Source organism: Rousettus aegyptiacus, unplaced genomic scaffold, assembly GCF_014176215.1.
Source record: "Rousettus aegyptiacus isolate mRouAeg1 unplaced genomic scaffold, mRouAeg1.p scaffold_m13_p_2, whole genome shotgun sequence".
Classification (NCBI taxonomy): Eukaryota; Metazoa; Chordata; class Mammalia; order Chiroptera; family Pteropodidae; genus Rousettus; species Rousettus aegyptiacus.
In genome coordinates, this window is record NW_023416295.1 from 134,127,810 (window position 1) to 134,155,556 (window position 27,747).

The following is a 27,747-nucleotide window of genomic DNA, read 5'->3' on the forward strand; positions in this document are numbered from 1 at the left end:
AAATTTAGAATTCAATGGAACATGTTTCTAAAATGACTCCATAGTGTGTCCTCTGCAATATTTAGTTAGAATTTGATTTGCATGGTTGACTCTAATATGAACATTACATTCCCTACCCCCAAGGTTACTTAAATCCACTTATTAGGCAATGGTGAACTAAACAAACAGTAATTAGAAACACTCCAGACTACCTTTTAAATCTGTTGCTAAATTATACTTTTCCTGCACCAAAGCCCATACACACAGCATGTCCGCAAGCATCATAAAACTAAAGCTTCCGAAATATTTACATTAATAAAAGCACAGGCTACCTCTGGGCCTTCACACTGGGAAGCAAGAGCTGCTTTAGAAGAGGACTGTTCATTCCTGTTATTTCTCACATCTGGGTAAATAAATCTCTGCCCACATGTGGTTAGAAATCCCAGGAGAAAATAAACCATTCGAGGGTCTGGAAATGAAGAACACTTCTGACAGACTGCCTCGTTGCCTAAAATGAGTCAAAAATGAAAGTAATTCTTTAGAAAAGAACATCTGCGCCATGGCACAACTTATAAAATATTGCCAGATGATACATGTGGCTGAGAGGCTGGGCCGGGGGAGGGAGCAAGGGCCTGGGGAACAGGACTGGGGCCTCCACATTGCACTTCGTCCCAGAGCTGCACTGTGAGCTTGGAGGGTTTGCAAATCCAAGAGCGCCGAGCACCCTGGTCTCAGCCATAAATGTTGATTAGCAGTAAGACTGTTCATATTCCACTAGAAAGCTGGCCCCCTCTCCAACGGGTGGGAGCAGCCAGAAAGGATTCACGTGCTGCCATGGGCAGGAAACAGTGATTCTTACAAGAAAAACTGTTTTACTTAACTAAAAATAGTCTATGCCTGTTAATGACCGAATCGACCCTTCTTCCTGAGGAGAAAGGACTGCTGTATAGAGATGACCGAATGCAGGGAAGCCCCTCCTTTCACATTATGCAGCAAAGGAGAGGTACTGGCATATGGGCTGGTGAAGGTAAAAAAGACTGAAACACCTTTCACAACACTTCCAGTGAGGACGGATAAACAGCAAGGTGAAAAACAAAGACTGTCTTCACCAAAATTGGAGGCTAGTCATTTTTGTAAGGTGGCTCGTCACTATTCTTTCCATCTCGGGCTTTTAAAGGGAATCTAACTCTATCTTTAGTGACTGGGGGTGGGGGTGGGGGGGAGGGAGGAGAGAGGGGTTCAGGAAACAAAGTAAATGCCCATTAATAGGTGACTTATTAAATTAAAATCTGTTATGTACACAATGGTATACCATGTAGCCTTTCCGTGAGGGCCAATACAGAGCATGTGCATAAAGATCTGTATTCTATGATAGTTAAGACATGAAAAAAAAAATGCACCTGGCCTCTGTACAGCAAACATTTGTATAAATGTACTGAAAAAAGCTGCCTTAGTGCAGAAGGAGGAGGCCGGGAGAATATTATTTTTCCTTTTACACCCTTCAATACGGTTTAAATTATCTTTTCATGTACTTAACATCCTCCCATTTTTAATAATAGGCATTAAGTGGGTGGAAGCCTATTTTTGGTTTCTTCTTAATACTAGTTTCTCTATACATAATTTAACACAAAGGAGCGTTATTTTAAATAGATGTTATAGACTGAATTGTGTCTCCTCAAAATTCATAAGTTGAAGCCCTAACCACCAGTACCTCAGAATGTGACTATATTTGGAGAGAGGGCCTTTAAAGAGGTAATGAAGTTAAAATAAAGTTGTTAGAGTGGGCCCTAATCCAATCGGACTGGTGTTCTTATAAGAAGAGGGGACACAGGCACACACAAAGACACCAGAGATGTGCGCACGCACACACACACACAGGAAAGACCATGTGAGGATAAAGCAAGAAGGTGGTATCTACAAACCAAGGCGAGAGCCCCAGAAACCAAAGGTGCCAACACCCCAACCTTGGACTTAAAGCCTCAAGAACTGTAAGAAAATAAATTTATGTTATTTAAGCCACCCAGTCTGTGGGTGTTCTGTTATGGGAGCCCTAGTAAACCAATATATAAATAAATATATGGGTGAAATTCAGCTAACAATATTGAGTGAGGTACCTTAAAAGTTTTTGATGGTTTAAAAAAAAAAAAAGCCATTGCATCTGCTGTTATGCAAATGGCCTCATCTGGTAGGTGAAGAAATTGGGACTCACGGGGCTTCTGACTAAATCAGGGTCACCCTATAAAGTGACTTGAGCCAAGACCAGAACAGGTTTCCAACCACCTGATTTAAGACTCTTTTTGTTCACAATATTTATCTTTTATGGTAATTTTAACAAATCCCACAACTCGAAGACTTGGATGTTTTATTAGTGTCTTTTTAAGGCTTGGCTTATATTCAAAAAAGGCTTCCTTCCTTAAAAAAAAAAAAAAAAAAAAAGGAAGCTGTCGTAATAATATTGTTAATTTGATTGAAAAAAAAGACTTGGTTTAAAAATCCAGAAAAACAAAAGATACGCCATATTTGTGTGCCAATCTGATTTTTTATAGTTTAATACATGCGGCCTAAGACCACAATACAATATATTAAAAGTTTAGCCCAAAACTAAAATTTTTGTTATGAAATTTTATAGATTTTTACAAATTAATCAATCTTCCCTTTAAATACTGTAGTTTAGAGATTAAAGACATTAAAACTGCAGACTTTGCCTGTAGAGTATTTAATCTATAAGTCGGTTATGATCCAAGCACATGAAAAGGAGATCAAAACTCAAAGATAAATGTTTGGTAGGCTGCATTCTGAGGAAGAATCATCTTTGCCCTGAAAAGTTAGGACAAATTTCACCAAGGGCAAGAGCTCTAAACCAATCTGCAATTAGATACATAAAGGTTAGGGAGAAATGATTTATGTCTTGCCACTGAGTAAAAGTTTTGAAGGTAACAACTGTACACCTAAGATCCTAACAGGGTGCCTAGCACATAGCAGGCATTTGCCAATTCTGGGGCAGGAGACACAGGTGGGAAAGTACACAGTATTCTGTCACGTTAGGGAAGGTCTGTGGTGCAGGTTCTTGTAAGGTGGTTGTGGAATACAAGGTTAAAGAAGTGTGGCCAACTCACATATACTAAGTTTGGGCTTTATCCCCATGCAGGGTGGAGTTTTTAATGCTGTTTCTGAAGGAGAATGTTATAAAGAACACAGATGGGTCCGGCAGTGATGTGCAGAATGAACCAGAGGTGATAGGTAAATGACAAGAATCCACCAATCAAGGGGCATCAGGAGGTTAATCAAATGATTAGTCAGAAGAAGTCTCAGTTTCCTAATCTGCAAAATGGCATTCTATTACCTCTCTGTTGTAAATAGTAAGTGGGACATAACACATAGCCTGACAGTAAGCATTTAAAATATTATTATTACTACTACTACTACTACTACTACTACTACTACTACTACTACTATTATTATTATTATTATTATTCCACACTGAAAGATATAAAATAACAAGTGAGAGTGAGAGAACAAGTGTGAGGAGGAGAGCGACGGTGTATCTCTTTGGACTTTCCTCAAGTCTCCTAAACAGAGAACGGCAATGGCTATCCATCTTTCTTGGAAGTGAAGTGTGCAATATTTATTCCTTAGATCTCCAGAACTTAATACATCAATACAGTACACCCGGCACAGGAGGAACAGATGTTTGAAATCATCTTTAAAATTAAGACACTCCAAAATCAATTTTTAAGTTGCTATTGTATAAAAATAACTATTCAGGCCAATGTCAGTTTTGAAACAGTATGTTATTGGGCTCAGCTATAAATCCAGGAAAACCACTTTCACAATGAAAATGCCAATGCCTTTTTAATTAAGGATGAAATTGCTGACATAAAAGGCTTAAGATAAATGAAGAATTGTTCCTTTCTCTCATAAAAAGAAAAAAAGAACCTGATAACCTTGTAAATTATTTTGATGTGCTTATTATCAGAAATTGTTTAGAATCTAAGCAACTGGATTTTCCAGCTGCATTACAATCACTTCATATTAGGGCTGACAGCCTCAGACCAAATTTGGTGCTCTGCTTTTTAAGTTCCTTTTTCTAATTATTATCGGGGACCCCATAGTCCTATATTCAGAGTCACTGTGTAGATATGGAGCTCTACTGAAGATAATGGCCTTTTGTCTAACAAAGCAATGCTAACATTTTTTTTTTTGTAAATTTGACCTTAGAAGGAAGATTTACATTAAAAGTATATGTACATTTACATAAATATATACATGTACATTCATGATAAAGCTCTATCAACTAACCATTATCTATCAGCCATCATGAAATGAATACACCAGAGAGCTGTGCTACTATTCCTATTCTCAGCATTAATGATCTATTCGAAAACTGTTTATTTTGTGGCACTGGACCAGGTTTCCACTGAAGGGTGTTTTACTTCTTAAAATAAAACGAAACCCAACAAAATTACCCAAAGGGGCTAACAAGAAGAGGGCAAAGGGAGCAAAATAAGACATTGCTGATTAATCCAAGGAAAACAAAATAAGACAACTGATTACTTTTGCCAGAGTCAACAGAAACTTTCCAATCATCGATGAGGCCAAGATAAAGAGAGCGGTCAGCAGTCACACAAATTAGGAGGCCAACGTCCAATGTAGAATAGGCGTGCAAACATACCAGCATCATGTGATGTCTATTGATAGACATTAGCCAGCACACATATGTGTTCGACGTTGAAAATGAACATCTTAGAACAAAACAGCAGAAAACAAAATCAGGAATTTAAAAGTGAAAAGATGAAAAGAATTCCTTAAGAAGAAAAACAAAGGCTAAGAAAACCTTGGGCAGGTCATGAGATGACCACCAGAAAAAGAGAGACATGAATTTTAATTTCTCATTTATGTTTATCCAACTAGTTTCCTTCAGAATTTTTAACTTTTTAAGCCTTAGAATTTTCACCCATAGTCTGAACAGGGAAGATTATAAGATATCCAAAGGTTTCCTCCTGCTCTGATTTAACAGATCAGGAGTTTCTGTTTAGATGATAAACATACTTTTTTTCAAAGGTTACTTTTACTTCACAGTGAGCTTCAAGTTCACAAGTCTGGAACCAAGCTCTGTTAGCATGCATATGGAGCACAGCCTTAAAGCATGAGTCGGACCATTGCCTCTGAAATGAGTACGAAAAGCTGGACAGTTTGCATGATACCTGTGACACAGTGTCAACCTCAGCCATCATCTCTTTGCCTCTGCCCTCCCTAGCTCTTCCCAGTTGGATACACTCATTTCTCATTCCTAGCTCTTCACTTAACACTGCCAAATGAAAGTTAGATATGCATTTGTTAAAAATAAAGAAAAATAGAAAATTAGTAGAGCTGGTAAGGTGTCATAGGCAAAAGAAATGTTTGGGGGTAAGTCCTGATTTTGAGAACTGCACAGTGGATAACAATAATCAGCATTCTAAAAGAACGCCTCTTACTGCCTTTTTACAATAAGTAGTCCAGTAATTCCACTTTCCACATTCTTCACAAAACAATCTGAAATTTGAACATATATACCTAAAACTATGTCACAACATTATTTATAACAGGAAAAAATCTGCTACACACTAGATGTGCAATAATCAAATAATAATGATATAAAATACACATCAAGGTTCTCCTCCTAGATGCTCTATAGGACTCAAACTACCCACTTACAGCCATTTCCTCTACTCGATTTAAGGTCTTAGAGAGCAAAGACCACGTTTAGTTCACTGCATTAGCCATAAGGTCTACCTCACAGTGAACACAAAATAAGTATCTGTTTAAGTTTGCAAGGAATGCTTTCGGGTAAATTCTACAGGATGGAGTATTATGCAGCTATTAAATGTGGTTTGTAGAGCATTTTTAAATACAGAGAAATGATGATGAAAAAGTTATGGAGCTGAATAGTGGTGATGGTTGCACAGCACTGTGAATATACTTGAAATCACTAAATTATACATTTGGAAATGGGTAAAATGGTCAAGTTTCTGTTACATATATTTTACCACAATAAGAAAATGCTTATGAGGCAAAAAGACAGGATACTATATGTCTAAGCTGTATAAAATTACATCTGAATTTTAAAAGGCTGAAAAGAAACATACTAAGGTATGTTTGGTTTATCTTTCTGCAGTAGCATTAGGGATGATTTTTGATTTGCAATTTTCTTTATTTTCTAAAATATCAGTAATGGTCCACATATAACGCTTATAATCAGAAAAAGATGGGGCACAGCAGATGTCAGGGATGGGAAGGTTTGGTGACCAGCAGGTTTACTAGGTGGGAACCATTCACCTTGCTATGATTCTTGATGTTCTTGTAAACTGCACACCATTTATACTTACCTTCACTGTGGAGACAATCCAAAGGCATGCCAGTGGAGTTCAGATTTTATCCTTATGATATTGGAATGTATTTTTTTTTTCTTTTTGCTATGCCAGAAAGGAGGCATTACAAATTTGCTCCTCCATAAGTATGTTCTGTACAGACTGAGTAGTAACAGATAATTGTTTTGGACATACAAGTGCCAAAATGGATCGAATATACACTTGTTCTAGAGGTGAAGGCTTTCAGAACACAGAACGGACCAGTCTGAAATACCTTCTAGAAAATGAGGCATCAAGATAGCCTCACTAAACACTAGATTTGTCACATTTGCAGATAAACCAGAAGCAAGACTTTTATTAGAGTCACGAAGACTCAGGACTGAAGTAACATATAATACAGACCTGGGACTGCCACTTGCAATTGTCGTATTGAGTGCTCCTGGCCTCAGTTTCCTCACAAATAAATGGGGATAATCATACCTACCCCTTGCGTATTAAATGGGATGATGTTGGCAAATCAGAGACCAAGAAAAATCCGAACCTGCAGTCTTTAGATCAAGTGTCTAATCTGGGAAAAGAACAGTGTAAAGGACTTGAATGCTAAAAATGACCAAGTATCTAAAAGTCATAAAGTTAACATGATAGGAACATAGGAAGATACTTTCAACGATCTTCGAATTCACCCCATCAATTCAGAAGCCTTCATGATACAGTTCAAAACAATTTTCCTATTCCTTGTTCCTCAGTAATTAGAAAATACTAATCACTATTCTCTGTATTTACTACATCTGAGATCATGAGCACACACTTCAGTTTCTTCTTCAACATTCCCATTTTAAAATCTTTATGTTTGTGGCTCCTCTGAGCCCTCTGCAAGCTTCCCCTATCCCACTGCCCACGACATTCTGTTAGTTGGGGATTCCCCAAATCTGCCCGGACAGGGCTGAGCTCACGAAAGTAGGCGCCTGATTCATGCATCCTAGCGAAGAGCTTTGAAAAATACAATGAATCATGATGCTTCTGAAGCTTACTTGATTTCGGGTGACGGATGGGGCTGTGTGGGTGGGTGCTCCTGAGCCAGATCCGAGTGTGATCAACAGTGCCCTCCATGTCTACTAGAGTAACCTTTGTCCTTTGCTTTGTCTTGTGGTTATCGATATTTGTTTACCAAACTGACAGCCTCTGATTCCGTCAGACTGGACACTGTGACAAACCTCTCCCTTCAAAAGAGCAGCCCCTATCCTTGCAGAAGATCTGCTTTCTTCCTTGACTAACATTTTTATCCAAGTGCCTCACTGGGCAAAGGATAATGGAAATCTTCAGCTGTGCTGTGTGGGGTTATCTTTGTGCTGGCTGAACCACGCACAAACTCCACTACCTTCACGCTAGAAAGCTTGAGTTCATTCTTTGGATAAACGCATACTTAGCCCAGGGCTAAATGCTGGACATTTAAAAATAAGCCAGTCTTGCCTTGCAGAAGAAAAGAATATCAACAATTACACCACAGTGCAATATTTTCTAGAACAAAGGTAGGTGCAGGGTATTATTGCAGCTGCACAGCAGGGCAGAGGATCTGCCTGGGCAGGATTCTAATAGTTGGATAATTCACACATCTCTTTACTGATGCTGAGGAATGAATGAGCTGACTATAGAGTCTCTGGGGGGTTAAGGCTGTTGCAGTCTTTTAATGCAGTCTATTTAATACCATTGCCACTGAACTGCTTTGGTTACTGTATCTACTTTCTTCTCTTCACATATTTACTTCCTCACTTTATTTTCAGAATAAAACATATGGTGCTTCCATTCTCTCAGAGTCTTTCAACCCCATAATGTTTCCTACCCTGGAGAGTTGCTGAAAGGACCTAGAAAAGAGTATGTGAAACCATTACCAGAAATGTCCATTGAGACCTCAATGACTCCAGCAGGTTAAGTGCCCTGTGGATGCTCAGGTGCGTCCTGCCAGCTGCAGCTGGGGACAATTTATCTTCAAATTATTTTCTATCCTCTGCCCCTTACCTCACCCATTTCTAGTGGTATGATATTTGTAAAAAGAGTGGTTTTAACTTTTCATAGGCTATGCAATGCTTTTGGAAAATCTGATGAAATTCAAGGATCCTCTTCCAGAAAAATTCTCAGAAACATATAAACATAAAACAGCGTATACAACTTCAGGGGATTCACAAATCCTCAAGGCCCATATACAGATACCAGGAGGGGGCATGGTGCTCACTTTGGATGTTTTTGAGCTTCTAACATGTGCCAAGCACCATGGGGACCCCACCCCAAACTCAACTCATTATCATACCGAATGTTGGACCATGCCCTGCCTGGAACGTCTGTCATCAAGTTTTCTGCCCAGGAAACACCTACTCAGCAGCACATCACCTCTTAAATAAAAACATTCTGAACACTTTACTCATTTATCCCCCCAAGAGGGACTAACTGAACCTTTCTTTCTGCCCTACTATACTCTTCGGGTACTTGTCTCAGAGATCCTATAATATTTATGATCTTCATGTATTTACATGACTTTCTCTTTCTGCTGGATTATAAGCAACCCGAGGACACGGATTATAATTCGATCATCTTACATTTCCAGTTTCTGGTAAAGTCTTCATTTAGGAGGAAAATACTCCATTGAGAGAAACAGACAAAATCAAATAATTTTAACACATGAACCTAATGGAATGAGTGATTGATTTTAAGCTAAATCTTGTAAAGAGGAACAGTGATAAATTAGATGAAGTTAGGAGTGGATATTACAGGCAGAGATGACAGCAAGGCAGGTATGCAAGCAGGAAAGAGTATATGCAGGGAATAAAGGAATTTGGGATTTGTGATCACTAAAAAGGTAGGCAGGAAGAAGTTGTAAGGAGACGAATAAGGTTTGGAGGGCACTGAATGAGGTATAAGGGAGCTTGAATTTATTGCATAAAGGTGGGAAGTCACTAGATTTTATTTTTTACTTAAAAAGTAACAAATGATAATTGGAGAAAATAGAGAAAAAACACAAATGAGAAAAATGTATAATACCATATAGAGACAACCACTATTACTATTCTTTCATCTTTATGTGTTAGGTAAACATGTATGCATGTGATGGTGGTTTTCGTGTTACTCTGATTCTGCTAACGTTTATTAAGCATTGACTAGGTACCAGACATTGTGCTAAATGCACTACAAGAATTCTGTCATTATGGTACTTAATCCTCCCAAAAATTTTTAGAGGAATTTCCTAATATAATCCCATTTTAAAGAGAAAGGCATAGGAAAGTGGTAGGGGCACTATTGTCCCAGGTCATGCAGCTAATACGTAGCAGAGCTGAGTATTAACACCAAGTTTTGTTACTGCAAAGACCATATTCTTACACTTCAAGCTCTATTTATCCTCACTCATTTAATTTATAACATGAGTGAATTATTTCATCCAATCTTCTCAGAAAAATCCTGATCTTGATTAGCCTGGTAATAAACTGAAAAAAATAAACCTGGAAAGCATGAACACGTGACTGTATCGTCTTCCTATGCATGAAGCACAGGAAAACCTAGTATTTATTTCAATCTTTTTTTTTTTTTCTTGCAGTCTTGGTAAAGTTTACAGTTTTCTTCATTGAAGTCTTATAAATTTAAGAGGGTGACATGTTCAGATGTACTTTGGAGAGATTCATCTGGCAACAGTATGAAGAAGGATGAATTTGATAAAACAAGATGGGAAGGTCAAAACACAAACTAAGAGATATGGCCACAATCCAGGTGAGAGACACAAAGGCCTAGGACCAGGGTAGTGATATTTGGAGTGAAGGGGAGGGACTGGACTCAGAAAACACGGAAGGCAGAGTGTAAAGGACTGGATGTGGAGGGAAAAATGTAAGGTGATGTTATGAGAGAAGTTAGGGAAGACTGGATGGTGGATGCCATTCATTGAGAGAACACAGGAAAGAGATGCATTGTTCAGAGTGCGTGTGTGTGTGGCAGGGTTGGGAGTGCAGAGAATAATGAGTTCAACTGTGAGCATCAAACCACTGAACACATTCCAAGTGCCTATCCTCTGCCAGGGGCTTTGCAGAGTGCTAGGGAGTCAGTGGCAAACCAGACTGAGAAGGTCACAGGACAGGTGGGATGCAAGTAACAAGGTGAATGAGAGTAAAGGAAATGGTGATGGGGGTGGGGCGGGGTGGCATTCTGGTAGCGATAGCCTGGAGAGGGCCCTAAAGTCCAAGGACAGGCCAGAACCTATAAACTGCAAGTATGAATGAGAACACCCTCAGAAAACATGCACAGTGGAGTGAGAGAACACAGGTGGACCAAGGTTGGCACTCGAAGTAACACAAGTGTTTTAAGTCGAGCAGAGGAAGCAAGACACCAAGAAGGAACAGTCAGATGCAGGAAGAGGAACAACTGAGCCCAGATCACAGTAGCCAGGAAGGGAGCAGAAGGAATAATAACACACCTTGAGACCATATTGCCCTTGGACCTCTTAAGAAGAATGACTTTTTTTTAATTTAGAGGTCACTAAATTTTAAATATTAAAATCACATAAAAGTCCATGATGAGGGTAAGAATTGATATCTCCTGGCTGCCTCTCTGTGCTCTATCCACCAGCCATATGGAGTTGATGATTAATATTTAGTAGGAAGTGAATTTATAATCATGTGCCTGCCATTCAAATGTGAAAAGAAATGTTTTCTGCTCAGTACACCCAATAATACATTAATATATCTCCAGTTTAAAATACATTTATGAGTAATTTTATGCATTTTATAAATTTCCTGGCAAGAATGATAATAGAACAATCTATTTTCACTGCTACATGAAACAAAAAAGAGAAATGAAAGGTTCAGTTAATCAAGGAATTTAATATGCTTTATAATAAATATCAAACAGTCATTACTTGGGCTATACACAGGGTGGCTGAGGTCAAAAGATGATTATAATAGCAAGAGTTTGTGCCCATATTTATTCTGTCAGTTGCTTACATTTGCATAAAAAGTTTCCTCTATTCATGAATTTTTAAACCACATTAGAATGCTTAAAATCAAATTTGTTTTCCTTGATTTATATATGGGCGGTAATAATAAGATTTTTGTAATGATTAACAGTAGTAACAATCAAATAAATAGAAAACACTAGCTCTTCCAAGGTACCAACAGACAGATATGAAAATAAATTACCTTTGCTGTCTTAGGTAAATGTGGTTTAGAAAGCCAAGAAAGCACCAGAATCTGAAATGTTTTCTATGGCAGTGTTCAGTAAAGCCAGGAAATGCAAAACAATATGAATTCTACATCTTCTGTCATCTTTGTCAACAGTATGCATGTGTGTATATGTGTCCACAATGTGCACACTCAACTTGAAGGCATCTGGATCGTAGGAAGAGATGTAGTAACTTCGAGACTATCATGGAGAGACCTGGGACCAGAAGAAGGTGTAAGATCAACCTATCCAAGAAGAGATGATGGAATCAAATTCCCTCTCTAAAGCACCACCTCGAACTGGGAGCCACAACTAGTAGAGACTAATTTAATAAAACTGTAATTTAATAAACCAGAAATGAATTTGGGGTGATTCTTCCTAAAGAGGAATCCTATGATTCCATGATGGTTCCATTAGAAATAATATCCAAGAAGTAATGTCCATTACTACCTTGTCCAGAAACATTCCTGCTTTTCTTTGAGGAAAGAATTACAAGGAAGAGGGAGAATACTTTAGTACCAAAGGAACTAGAGAAGGAGAAACAACCAAAATTCGAAGTTAATGGAAGAAAGGATAAAATAAAGATCAGAGCAGAAAAAGAAAATAGAAACTAAAAATAATCTTAAGGGTCAATGAGACTAAGAGCTGGTTTTTTGAAAAGACAAACAAAAGTGATAAACCTTTAGCCAAACTCATCAGGAAAAAAAGAGGCTCAAATAAATAAGATAAGGAATGAAAGAGAAGTTACAACCAACACTACAGAAATACAGAGATCATAAAAACACTCTACAAACAGTTATAGGCCAATGTCTGTACAACCTAGAAAAAATAGATAAATTTCAAGAAACATACACCCCTCCAAGACTAAGCCAGGAAGAAACAGAAAATCTTAATAGAATGATTACTAGTAACAAAATTGAATCACTAATTAAAAAAAAAATTTCCCAAAAAACAAAAGTCCAAGACAAGATGGCTTCACAGGTGAATTATTCCAAACATTTAAAGAATAATACCTATCTTTGTCAAACTATTCCAAAAAACTGCTGAGAAGGAAATGCTTCCAAACTCATTTTACAAGGCCAGTGTTACTGTGATATCAAAATCAGACAAAGATACTAAGAAAAAAAATTACAGGCCAGTATCTTTAATGAACATAGATGCAAAAATTCTCCACAAAATATTAGCAAAACAAATTCAACAATATATTAAAATGATTATACACCATGATTAAGTGGGATTTCTTCCGGGAACACAAGGATAGTTCAATACCTGCCAATCAATCAATTTAATATATCACATTAACAAAAGCAAGGATAAAAATCATATGATCATCTCAGATACAGAAAAAGCATTTGACAAAATTCAATATCCATTTATGATTTAAAAATACCTCACAACAAAATGGATATAGAAGAAATATACCTCAACATAATAAAGGCTATATATGACAAACTCAAAGTTAACATCACATTCAACAGGGAAAAACTGAAAACTTTTCCTCTAAGATCAGAAACGAGATGGAGATATCCACTCTCACCAATTTTATTCAATACAGTATTGGAAGTCCCAGCCACAGCAATCAGAAGAAAAAGGAAAGAAGTAAAACTGTCACTATTTGCATAGGATGTGATATCATGTAGAAAACCCTGAAGACTCCACCAAAAAAATATTAGAACTAATAAATGAATTCAGTAAAGTTACAGGATACAAAATATGCAGAAATTGTAGTTTATACACCAATAATGAACTATCAGAAAGCAAAATTAAGATAACAGTCCCATTTACAACTAGGAATAAATTTAAGCAAGGAGGAGAAAGACCTGTATTTTGAAAACTATAAGTCATTGATAAATTGAAGATGACACAAATAAATGAAAGCATATATCATGGTCAAGGATCAGAAATATTAGTACTGTCAAAACATTCATACTACATAAAGCAAACCACAGATTCTATGCAATCCCTATCAAAAATACTAATGGCATTTTTCATAAAACTAGAATAATTATCGAATTTATATGAAACCACAGAAGACCCTGAAAAACCACAGCAATCTTGAGAAAAAACAACAAAGTTGGAGGTATCCTGTAATCAAAACAATATGGTACTGGCACAAGTACAGGTACAGATCAAAGGAACAGAACAGAGAGCCCAGAAATAAACGCTCGCTGGCTGGCGAGGATGTAGAGAAAAGAGAACCCTTGTGCACTGCTGGTGGGCTTGTAAATTAGCGCAGCCACTATAGAAATGGAATGGAGGGTCCTCAAAAAACTAAAAAATAGAACTACCATATGACCCAGCAATTCTACTTCTGAGTATTTGCCTGAAGAAAATGAAAACAGATTCAAAAAGATACATGCACACCTATGTTCACTGCAACATTATTTATAATAACCAAGATATGAAAGTAACCTAGGTGTCTATATATAGATGAATGGATAAAGATGTAACACACACACACACACACACACACACACACACACACACACACGGAATATTACTCAGCAATAAAAAAGAACAAAATGTTGTCATGTGACAATGTGGATGGACCTAGAGTGCACTAGGCTAAGTGAAATAAGTCAGAGAAAGACAAATACCATAAAGTTTCACTTATATATGGAATCTAAAAAAACAAATGAACAAAAAAAAACAGAAACAGACTCACAGATAGAGAGAACTGATAGCTGCAAGACAGAAGGGGGTGGAGGGATAGATAAAAAGGTGAAGGGGAATAAAAGGTACAAAATTTCCATTTTAACAAAATAAGTCACAGAGATGTGATATACATCATAAGGAATATAGTCAATAATACCATAATTACTCTGTATGGTAACATATGGTTACTGGAATTATTGTGATCCCATTGTAAGGTAAATAAATGTCAAATCATTATGTTGTATACCTGAAATTAATATAATATTGTATGTCAACTATACTTTAAAAAAATTAAAGTACCTTATTCTCAATAAAATATATAAGGAATTTAAAAATTTAATGACTCAAACCTTGATCAAGTTATGTAAGATGTAATTATTTAATGTGACATTCAGATAAAAATGGATAATAAAATAACAATCAGAAAATCTTGCTTTTATGCACTCAAATATACTGAGTTTATTTGTTCATAGAAGAACTTGGCCATAGTGGATATCTCTACTTCATTTTCAACTGATAACAAGGTCTAATCCTTCCCTTTTGTAATAGTGGGAAATATCCACAGTTCATTTAATCATAAGTATATCTAGCAAAAAAGAGTTAAATATCATCATTTTATGTTCACTCCAAAGTGTGATAAACACTTGATCAGCCAAATTTAAAAAGAAACAAATTACGGAAACTAAACTGTACTTATATTATTTTCCAAAACCAAACTTAAATGTGATAATTAAAAGTTTGTTTTGTAAGTACAAGCAGTTGTAGTATCTATGATTCTGTCAACAAACTTGTCCAATCCTATGCAGCCCTATCTTCTGGGAGAGAGCACTGCACAATGGTCAAGGGCATGGATTCTGGAACCAGGTGGCCTTGGTTGAATCCCCAGCTCAGCCACTTGCTAATTAGTTATATGACCTTGGTAAGTTACTTCATTTTTCTGTGCCTAAGTTTCTTCATATGTAAAATTGGAATCATAACTGTACCTACCAACCAAGGTTGTTGTGAGGAGTAAATGCGTTAATGTACTCAGAAGAGTGCCTGGCTCAATAAGATTAGCTCATTTATTATTATAATTATCACCATCATTATAATTATCATCTATTTTGTGGGCTTTGCATGAAACAAAAATTAACTCAGATTTCAGAGTTGAGGTCTAATTAATAATCAGTTCTCTCATAGTACCATATTTTTAGCATGCCATAATTAAAATATAAGATCTGTGTATGCTTTTGGTGAAATAAAAGACAATTATTAGTCCACGGCTAGTGTGGGATGGACATAGGACTGGACCAGATATTCTGACTCATACTGATGCTCCTTTTTGTCATGGTAGTGTCTGATGATGGTAGGCTTTCAGTAAACTCAGCAACAGGTACAAAAATAAGCCCATAAATAAATAACCCACCAAGTTAAATGTTTCCCCATAGATCACAGTAAAAACAATGGAGATACAGTCAAAACATCCAACTGCACAGTTTTATGGCCTAGATTCTTTGGCTACACATGATAGTATATGAAAATATGACAGGAAAAGTAATTGTCACTGGGCCAAAGCCATGATCTAGCAGGTACTGCCTCCCCAGGTAATAATCACCAACAACATCTCCATCCTCCTCTCTCTCCCTATTTCTTGGCCCACTTTCAGAAGGTGTAACAAATTTGGGTCTCCAAAATCCTGGAGTAACCTTCCTCTGGCTTGCCGAACTGTAATGTCTTTCCCTACCGTCTTCTCCTTTCTGTACTATCAACCTCCTCAAGGATAAAATTGGTGAATTTTCTGGAATTATTGCATGGAAAGTTCTGAAAAGCTTTTGCAAATCTAAAGGGTAAAGCAAACATTAATACCTCCTTATAGGAGTTATTAATATACAATTATGGAATCAACAAACTAGGAGGAATCTTGGACACAGTTTAGTCTAAAGCCCTCATTTCACAGACGAGGGAACTACGATATTGGTGTGCGCCTATAATCAAAATAACAACTGACTCAAAGCAATCTAACACATTCATATAACTTCTGAGGCATTCATTAAGGAATACTTTAATTATACATTTTCACATTTTAATGTTGTAAGAGGTTAATCACCTAATTCCAGGATGTTAATGATATTGTATATCTCCTAATTTGTAACCATGTGAAGATTTAGAGGAATCCTCGAACTTTTTCAGTGGTGTGCTTCTTCCATGAACTCCCATTTCACATTTTGTCATTATTAGTAGCATCAACATGTCTCTCATAAATTATTTCTGAACAACAAATAAGTTTATACGTTTAAGATTTCTATTTTATTTTCTATTCTATTTTCTCTTCTCTGAAAATGGATCAGTGGCAGGGGGCTTGAAGAGAGATGATGAGCAAGTCTGGACTCCCACTGACTTCACTTGGGGAAGCCCAGAGGGAACGAGCAGGAGGAGAGTCTTTTAGGCTACGCTTCTTTTCCTAAGATGTGCTCAGCCTTTAAAAGGAAGTACACATCATTTTACATTTACTAAATGGAATTCTTCCATTATTATATGTTTAACAAGCTAAGTCTAGAGTAAATTTACAAACAAACAAACAGGTAAACAATTTCATTTTTCAATTCTGTGGACTCAACTTCTATTTCTTATAATATGGGTTTAATTAGGTCAAATCAGTCTGGACACATTCCAGACACTTTTTGAGGGGCCATGGTAAGAAAGCTAATTCTTTAAAATATTTGCATGTCTATGTACGCATGGGAAAATATCCAGAAGATACAATCCAAAACCAGTTTTTATCAGATGCCACGTGTTGTGTGAGGCCAGAGTCCATTCTGATTAGTAGGTGCATGTGACATATTGGCTATTAAATGTTTTTTATTTCACTTCTGATACAAATGAAAATGTTAGCAGACATTATCTTCAGGTGCTATCATTTTTTTCTTTCTCCGTATATCCTCATTTTCTTCCAGTGACAATGCAATACTCATGTAATTAAACAAATGTGATATTAAACAGCCTGAATTATAGAACGCTCCCTACTCTTGGTTAAGGATCTTAATACATGTTATACCAGTCTGCAGAACTTCTCACTATTAGTAAAGTAATTTATTGGCAGAACAAGTATGGTAGGGAATTTAAAAAGTAGACAAGATAAGCTTTTAATAAAAATGTTCATTATTAATTGTCAGTCTTCACAGAGAGTAAGCAAGAAAAACACAGTGGTAACTTTTTTCTCTGAAGTCTCAAAAGATATAAACATACAAACATGTGAGGAATCGTGACACTTGCCTGTTGCATGAAGGTTTTCACAAATCTCCAGAGCTAATTTAGAGAAAGAGATTAAGATCACATCCTGTAATTTGCCCTCAGAGCCAATATTTATATTTAAGTATGTCAATGACCAAACAATTATATATAAAGCATAATAAAATAACATTTTAAAAAAATAAAATACATGCTTTTCCACTGCCTCCTTTTGGCTAACTTTGAGCCTCAGAAAAACATGAGAATGTTCTGGCTTAATAAAAGGGTAAATTGCATACTGCGAAGGCTGTTCCCCACCTGTGTCCAACTGCACCGCTTTTATGGTTTTACACTCCGACGATATTAAGCTTTATGGGCCTGGGAAACAAAACTCCTTCGTAGCAGTGAAATGAGTATTTAACGAGAGCAGATTGCCAGCCAAATTTCAGCATGTGCCCCTGTCTAAGAAGAGATGTCATTTCTTATAAAGTACAGCTAGTAAAAAATAGTAGTTTAAAAAATCACCTAGACTTTTTAAAAAATGATGAAACATCTTTGAAGCTAAAGATGTGTTCATGTTTAGTTTCCTGTAATATTTGCTTAAATAACTTCTGTACAACACTGCCTGTTATACTCAGGGAAAATACAGGCCTCTGGGAGAAATGAGTTCAAAGTATTTCACTTAACTTCAAAATTATGGAAAACGTGATATAGCAAATCAAGCAGTTGGCTGTTTAATCACATATTACTCTATTTTCAACCGCTAAAATGGTTTTTTGTATGATTGTCTGTGTGCTCTGCCAGGTGAAGCCAGCAGCATCACATGCTTCTTTACTTCAAGCAACCACTTGTTGGAGATGAAAAGGTTGAGAAACGTCCTGTGCACTTACCCCAAGTCAAGCCCACAGAAAATGCTCTAAATTCTACTTTTTGAGCTATCAGAATTCTTAATATTAAATAATAAGGGTGATTATAAAAGCTGAAGCAGTGGTTGGAGGGCCCTAAGATGTAGGCCGAACATGTAAAAGTCTTTTTAAAAAAATCAAATAAATAAGCAAATACTACAGGAGAATGGGCAAGAAAGGAGAATAAGGTGTTCGTTCTGGACATTAGCACTTCTTCCTGGGGCATAAGGATGACTTTTCCATCTTGTCAAGGGTTCAAGAAGGCTAACTTTAAAATAGCAGGTTTTACCACAGTTGAACACACTTTTCCGATCCACGAAATGGGATTACAGCAACTTTGAAATACGGCCATCAATTCTTTGAAAACTCCTCTCAGTAGGTGGTGGAAGCTCTATCCCTCCCCTTGAATCTGGGCCAGCTTGTCCAGTCCCCAGGAGAGTATGATGGAAATGAAGGCTAAGCCATAAGACGCCATGCGGCTTCTGTCTTGTTCACTGGAACACTAGTCTCTGAGCCCTGAGTCGCCATGTAATAAGTCCCACTACTCTGAGCCCACCATGCTGAAGAGGCCACATGTAGCCACTCTGATGAATAGCCCCAACTGAAACTAGCCTTCAGACATCCCTGCCAAGGTCAGAGGAACATGTCTTGGACCAGACTGTCTGACAGCTGAACACTACTCAGCCAAACACTGGCTGAATCTCTGTGTAAAATCATAAGATATAATAAAACGGTTGTTGCTTTAAGTCACTAAGCCTTTGAGGAAACCGAGATCCAGACTGGTCACTAGCGTCCAAGGTCACTAGCAATCAAGTTAAAACTAGAAACCAGGTCTCCAGGCTCCCAGCTGTTCTTTCAAAGAGCCCATCTTGGCTTCATCACATCTCACATTCACCTTTTCATTCTGTTACTGGGTTGACTCAAAAAGTACCAGGGCATGATCTTCGAAACTGTACCTTCTACCTACCTGTAAAAGTTAAGGATAATTCTGATATATTTTCTTCATTATCATAAACATTTCCTTAGATGAAATTAGAAAAGATTTACTATTGGGAGAGTATGGAATAGAACTTCTAATCGAAATATGCTTCTGTAATGTGGATAACAGTGTTAGCTTCAAAAAGTATGCATAAGATTTCATCTCTTTATTCCCATTTCACATGAAATATCTTCAGGTAAACTTCAGTGTTACTTTCCTCTAATACCTGTACAGTGTTTTGCTCCAACTTGTTAAGACAATATATGACCTTTTACTAGACCCAGTAATATAGTTCTTGAGTTTTATATCCTTAGCTGAAATACGTATTAAAAGGCAACACTGAGCTTCCCAAGGTTAGCCTTATGTGTGCGGAGTTTACAGGAAACATTTCAGGTGTTCTTTAGGCTCCATATGAACCTGAAATTGCGATTAATGATCTACTCAGCAAGAAGTTTTCTCTTTAAGTACTTTGGTCTATTAGATACTGCATTATTAAACTATTAATTAGTAAAGAAAAGAAGACAATTCCAACGATTAAAAAACAAGTTCTGGCAGCCATTTAAAAGGAAAAGTAGATAAGATATTGGCATGCAGGCAACTGTATCTAAGTATCTAGAAGACATAAGGCCATGAATGGCTATGATCTAGACAATTATCAGTAACATTTTCCTCCCAAGGAAACTTTACTCTAAATTCACACAAAATATTGTCAAGATTTTTAAAAATCAAGTTTATTACCTGACTGATATCCTCTTCTTCCCTCAACAAACCTATATCCTCTATATTCTATCCATGGCACACACAAAAAAGATCCCTCAAATGCCTTAAAACGGGAATGCCTTGCCCTACCAATGAATTTGTCCTCAGCAAAACAAATTTTCAAATGCAAGACTGCACCCTCAAGAATCAGAAGAGTTCTATCATGTTACGAAAGTTTTCACAAATTTGCAAATGTTTATCAACTTGCGGGATATTTAATAAACCAAATCTAAAATCTCAGATTGTAATCCAAAGGAAGAAACATCTCAGAAGAATTACTCAAGGTGAAATGCTGATCACAGCTTTAAAAACATTTATGACTATGACATGAACATGATATAAATTATGCCAATTTCTTGTGTAATATACTCTTTCCTATGATCTGATGATAGCTTTTAATCACGCACTTGGCTATTCGGCTTCTTTGATAAAGAAACTGCAGCGTCAGTTCAAATTAAGTTATTGTACTTACAAGGCATTCTAGGTCTAAGACATTATAGCAGCGAGAACAAGGTGCTCTATCAGCTTGCCACTCAAAGTCTTTCAGTTTAACATCTTCTCTATGGTTTTATTCTCACAAAAAAAGTCCTATATAGTACCACTGACAGATAATATCATGATTTTGAGACAATTTGAGATATCCCAAAGCAATCTATAGATTCAGTGCAATCCCTATCAAAATACTAATGACATTTTTTCACAGAACTAGAACAAATAATCCTCAAATTTATATAGAACCACACACACACACAAAAAAACATGAATAGACACAGAAATCTTGAGAAAGAACAAAGTGGAGGTATCACACTATCTGATATCAAACTATACTACAAAGCTATAATAATCAATACAGCATTGGACTGGCATAAAAGCAGACACACAGATCAATGGAACAGAATAGAGCCTAGAAATAAATCCACGCCTATACGATCAGTTAATCTCTGACAAAGGAGGCAAGAATATACAATGGGGGTAAAGAAAGTCTATTCAATAAAAGGCATTGGGAAAACTGGACTGATAAATGCAAAAAATTAAAAAAAAAAACTAGATAAATTTTATACTATATACAAGAATAAACTCAAAATGGATTAAAGACTTACATGTGAGACCCGAAACCATAAAACTCCGAGAAGACAACATAGGCACTAAACTCTGACACTGCTCTTAGAAATATCTTTTTGGATGTATCTCCTCGGGCAAAGGAAACAAAAGAAAAAATAAACACATGGGGCTACATCAAACTAAAAAGTGTTTGCACAGCAAAGGAAACCATCAACAAAATGAAAAGACAACCTACTGAATGGGAGAAGAGACATCTGATAAGGGGTTAACATCCAAAATTTGTAAAGAACTCATACAACTGAATACCAAAAACAATCTGATAAAAAATACACAAAGGATCTAAATAGATATTTCTCCAAAGAGGACATACAGATGGCCAACGGACACATGTAAGGATGCTCGACATCATTAATCATCAGAGAAACCATCAGAGAAATGAAAACTAAAACCACAATGGGATACTGCCTCACGTTTGTCAGAATGACTATTATCATAAATCAAGAATGTGGAGAAAAAGAAATCCTTGAGTACTGTTGGTAAGATTGCAAATTGGTGTAGCCACTACGGAAAACAGTATGGAGGTTCCTCGAAATTAAAAGTAGAACTACCATATGACCTAGCAATTTCACTGCTGGGTATTTATCCAGAGAAATCCAAAACACTAATCCAAAATGATATATGCATCGCTAGGTTCACTGGTGTATTATTTACAATAGCCTAGATATGGAAGCAACCTAAGTGTCCATCAGTAGACAATTGGATAAAGAATACATGGTGTGTGTGTGCGTATGTATATATGTACATATGTATGTATGTGTATGTATGTGTGTGTAATGGAATATTACTTGGTCATAAAAAAGAATGAAATCTTATCATTTGTGACAACATGGATAGACCCAGAGGGGAGGTATTCTGCTACATGAAATAAGTCAGACAAAGACAAATACTACATGATTTCATTTATATGTGGAATCTAAAAAACAAACAAATAAAACAGACTCATAGACACAGAACGAACTGATGGCTGTCAGATGGGAGAGTGGTTGGGGGGCTGGGTGGAAAAGGTAAATGGATTAAGAAGTATAAATTGCCAATTATAAAAAGTCACAGGTATGTAAAGTACAGCATATGAAACATAGTTAATAATATTGTAATAATGACGTACAGTGCTAGGTGGCTACTAGACTTATTGGATTGGGGGGAATCACTTCGTAAATTATATAAATGTCTAACCATTATGCTGTACACCTGAAACTAATATAATATTGAAAGTCAACTATAATTGAAAAAAATGACGTTTTATAAAATAACCAAACTCAGTAATACTTCAGAAAACCAGTATGTCTTAAGAACAAATATTATTTTTAAACTCTCCAAATGTTCAAATATTTAATATGAACAGATAAACACCCAGCACAAAACTTCAAAACTTCGGACTGTGATTAAATGTTCCTTTTACTCTCTAAATTTAAAAACAATAAATTAAGAATACCACCCTAAAAAAAAGATGATTTGAGGACCAGAGAGGCTGAGCTACATCTCTGGAGTACAATTCTGACTCAGGGTAACAGCTTCCATTTCTGCAATGGACTCATCCTCTAAAAATGAAGTATTAGAATATTATAAAAGGCAGGTCTTACTTTGAGCTAAGGCTAGCCAAATGGGCCCAGACCAGGTCTCCTTTAATTAGAGGAGCATTCTAAGACTGACTTAGTGGGGACCCACATCTCCTAGGTAGTGGCACAATCCTCTGTTTAAATGACTTTTGCCAGTCTTCCACCTTTTTCTTTCAGGTTGCTGTGTGACTTTAGTGACTGCAAATTCCTACTTGTTAAGTTTATTTATCATTAAATACATTTTCTTTATGACCTCATGTATATTCCCTATAGACACACACACAAAAATCAGCAATATTACTTGGTGGAAGCTTTCTAAGCTGAGTAACTGAATAGTGTAACGGCAGTAAGAAGTTTAGGGTGACTTAGCACTTCCATTTCCTCATCCATAAAATGAATGTTCTGCAAACTACGTAACTACTGTAATAAAGTGAGACTCAAGTGTTTTGTTAACTGTAAAGTGCCACAGCTACACAAAATAAAGTTATTGCCATTATACATGCAAGCCAGGGGGAAAAAGTAACTATACATAAATATGTATCTAATTTTTTCTTCCATTAACTCCAAAGACTCACTGCCATGTCCAGACCAGCCTTCTACCCAGAAATTAGGATTTTCAAGTCAATGAAACAAAAGCAATGGCAATGTGATTCTACAGATTATGTAAACTATTTATAATTACGCAGTACATTAACTAACCAAATTTTTATACTATTCTTATTTCATTTTTTCATTCTTCTATCTATCTCCAGACTGTCCAGGAATTGGCTTAATGATTGTGCCTAAGTTCCAATCCTGCCTTCACCATTTACTTGCTGTGTGACTTTAGTGAATTATTTAACTTTCCTGACCTTTAATTTTATCATCCATAAAGTGGGTATTATAATAGTACCTAATAGCATTGTTGTAACTATTAAATGTATTTATACCTAGCACTTAATGTTACTCTTTTTATGCACCTTCTTTTTAACACTTGTAGGCATAGAGCAGACACTTATTTCATAAATCCTGAGTTGATGGATTTCATTAGAAAGTAGGACGGAACTGACCCATGTGAAGTTGGGTCCACGCCTACTGGAAGCAAGGCTATATCAAAACATGGTATCAGACCAATCCCTGTCTTGTCTATTTTTAAATATTCTCAGGGGAAAAGTCTATATTTGGACCTCATTAAGTGTTTAATAATCTAAACCATTAGATTAATTATAAGAATGAATTCCTTAAATCCATTAGGAATCCTTACACATCGATATCCCAAGCTGGCCGCTCTACGTTATTATAGGCTACTGGTCAGCTTTCTTTTTCAAAGCCCAACAACCTCAGCCCCTTTACTCCTTCCTCACAGTTAGCAATGTTTATTTTGACTTGAATTCCCAAGTGTAGAAATATTTCAGGCACCATATTAACCGAGGTTAAAAAAATTCTGAAGAACTCAGAAAGGATTACACTGGAAAGTGCAAGAAAACCAAAAACCACAAAGTAAACTTTCAATAGGTTTTACTCTTGTACTCATTGGCTGCAAAGAATGTCACTGATTCAACAATTCTGATTGGAACTATTTATTGTAAAAGGTCAATTAATATATTCATTTTTATTTATTCCTAAAATTATGAAAAATGAGCCCCAGTATAAACTGAAAAAAGTAACCCAAGAAATAAAATCAATTAAAGACTGTTTGTGTATTTATGCTCAGACAGGCTTTGAAATTCAGTGCTTTAAGCTAATTTCCCTCCTGATATTTTCAGACCAAATTCGGTAACACAAGTAATGCTTATTAATGATATTAATGTACCATATTCTATCTCTGTCAGCTTAATCTTCTTGGGGTTTTCTGACTAAAATGTCAGTCTAACTTCTAGAATCCTACCCAAGAGAATCTATGCAAAATTACAATAAACAGACTGATTCTATATGCATAGTAATTAGCTGTGGGTCCGTTCGTGGATGCCTGTTATTAAGTACTTGTACATATTATTTTATTTGAAATTATGATATTTGCCTAATTTGGCTAATGTAAACAACTACTAGTCCCAGGCACTCTACTAAGTCCTGTATGAACATTACCCCATTTTATCTTTATAATGAGGAAAAACAGCTCAGAGATTTAAAGACTTATTTAACATTGTAGAGCAAGCGAGTAGCAGAGTAAAAATTTTAATTCAGTTATTCAACATCGGAAAATCCTTCCCATGAGCCTTTCTACTGCTTTATACTACAGAGATATTTGAAAAACATTTGCGGTAACATAGTAAAAAAACAGTTTAAGCCAGGGAAATATATTTCTTATAAAGAAATGCTGCTCCACCAACCCAAGGAGAAAGAGAGCTTTAATGAAGCCCTCCGAAAAAGCCAATCTACTATGATTTCTGGGGAAGAGAAGTTACCAGAACTCTCTTCCTGTGGATGACATGGAATACTGGAATTAACAGATAGGAAACCATCACTATCACTTAGCTTCAAGGGAAGAGCTGAAACTGTTGGGTGTCTTTTCTATGAAATGTGAGGGTGAGATTGGCTGGCTCCTGAAGGCAGAACTACCTCTGCACATTTCGGTTATTACACTAATAAAATCTATTATTCAGGCCATTCAGTTTGGCTTTCTGTCCCCTGCCACCAAAGATTCCTAATTAAAACGGGCAGTTAAAAGTTGAGAAATATATCTTAAAATATAACATTGTCTATTCCTTCTCTGGTCTTCTGCCAATAAAACTACCTAAGGGCATCCACTGTAGTGCACACATTATAAAGCAGGTGGACTTTAAGGAATGTCAGTGTGGCAGCTGATGACAGCACAGGAAAACAGATTTTCAAAAAGAAGCAGTGTTGGGTAACATTCTGACAGCACTGTGCAGCTAAAGAAACCTTAACTCATGAATTCTGTAACTTAATTACCCAGTTTTACTGAACTGGCAATTCAGTCCTTTTGTATCAAATCTGATGAAAGTTATAGATTCTTTTCAACAGAGACCTGAAAACACCCAAATAAACACATTTTCCTTCCAGTTTAGGAGATTCAAGAACTCACTTGACCCCACCCATCTAGACTCACAGACCCCAAGGTAGGAACTCAAGTAGTACCAGTGCTTGGGCAATTTAGAAAAAAGAAATAGAGCAAGCAGCATCTTCCTGGTCAGTTTCCTAAAAAGGTCATTTTTTTATGCTGGAGACCCACCTCACGTCTCCTCAAGGACACCTGACGGATGCTCTCCTGTCAGAGTCTTTCTGAATCCCACCAAGCTGTGAAGGCTTTAGTCATTGATCTTCTAAAGGCTACAACAAAAATAAGGCAGGAATCACGAGACTGTGAACAGAAACTTTTTGTATTTTGTCATCAAATATCAAATATGATTTTATATTAATATATTTCCCTGTCCAATCAATTTAAGTTAGTAGGAAAGCATTTTGTAGCATTTATATTAGATTAAGGTATTTCTAATTATTTCTATAAAACACGGGACCAAAAAAGCCCTTAGTATAGTCTTTCTTACACGATTTCTATGAGAAATGAGTTTCAATTTAAGTTACATTCTCTCTAATGCACATTTCTAGAAGGTAACTTGCTGTAAATGAGAAGGCAATTAGGACTATGTCTGAATCTCTCCCATTTAATCTGTAGTAATTAATTGCATTAAAATATTTATCTATAAACATCTCTAATTTGACCAAGAAACAGGTAAATTCAATCACACTTTATATATCAGGAAACAGAGATATGCAGAGAAATTAAATGCTTTATTCCAGGTTGTCATAGCTGGATGATATGAAGAATGTACTGCTTCTGAAAGTTCAAATGCACAGCCAAGGTGACACCTATGTATACACTTACACTCCGAAAAGCTGTAATTTATTACCACAATTATTATTTTATTGTCCATATAATCTCTACTGTGGACAAAAAAAGTAACAAACTAATAGTATATGGCAGAAATCACAGATGATGGATTTTCTACATATACAATTGACCCTTGAACAACACAGATTTGAACTATATGGGTCCACTTATAAGCAGATTTTTTCCAATAAATATAGTAAATATATTCCCATTTTTGATTTTTTTCTTTTCTTTACATCTACAGCATCTGGTCTTCCTAGGTGGTCTCCCATCCAAGTATTAACCAGGTCCGACCCTGCTTAGCTTCCAAGATCAGACGGGATCAGGCGTGTTCAGGGTGGCATGGCCACAGACCATGATTTTCTTAATATTTTCTTTTCTCTAGCTTACTTTATTATAAGACTACAGTATATGATACATATAACAAAATATATGTTAATTGACCATGTAATTAGTAAGGCTTCAGGTCAATAGTGGGCTATTAGTAGTTAAGTTTTGGGGAAGTCAAAAGTTACATGTGGCTTTTCAACTGTGCTAAGGGTCAGTGCTCCTGGTCCTTGTGTTGTTCAAGAGTCAACCATATTTGTGAAATAATGATTAACATATACTTTCCTATTCTCATTAAAAGTCAGAAGTCACAATCAACTTTTTTTTTTTTTAAAGGCATGGGAAGCGCTGTAACCTTATTCGTTTTTTAAAAAAAAGTTCAGAAGGAAACCTTTCTCAATCCATTTTGAACTTCCCGTGTGTGAAAGCTCACAAAGCTTAATAAAACAAATCTCAGTGGCACACACTAGCTCTGTCAGAAGCCAGACAACAAACTGTACAGTTTACCTATTCACAGCATTTATCACTTTTTTCTACGTTAAAATCTGAACCAGATGTCTTCTAAGTTCTGTCCCAACAGGGCTAGGTCTGTTTTGCCTGCGCATTCGCCTACAGCTAATTTCCCTCTCCTAAGGCAGACAAGATCCTCCTTCCTCCTTCCCTTCTTCCTCACATATATGGGCTTTTTCACTTCCAAAGACAGTTGGCCTGGCTCGGTAAAGATCCAGGCTTTGGAGGCTACCTGGGAAGAATGAGGCCTGCCTCCAGAGTGGATCAAGTGCCCAGGGATAAACCTAGTGCAGGAGCCAGGAGGAAGGCCACCTGAGAGAGGATGTGGTAACCAAGAAAGGTGGAGGCACACAGGCATGCTGGTTCAGGAATGCCG

General features: G+C 36.5%; 1 protein-coding gene and 1 pseudogene across 3 annotated transcripts in view; both read right to left on the reverse strand.

Moving 5' to 3' along the window:
- Positions 1 to 27,747, reverse strand: part of ANO6 (anoctamin 6) — a 164,907-nt gene that overhangs the window by 121,121 nt on the left and 16,039 nt on the right. Inside the window, exon 1 of one of the 3 annotated variants that reach the window (XM_016146445.2) lies at positions 25,875 to 26,041. The exons of the other annotated variants lie outside the window; for them this stretch is intronic. The gene's annotated coding sequence lies outside the window, so the exon portion shown is untranslated. Of the gene's footprint in view, positions 1 to 25,874; positions 26,042 to 27,747 lie in introns of those variants that run through there. 3 annotated transcript variants of the gene reach the window in all.
- LOC118614545 lies at positions 26,770 to 26,888 on the reverse strand (annotated as a pseudogene).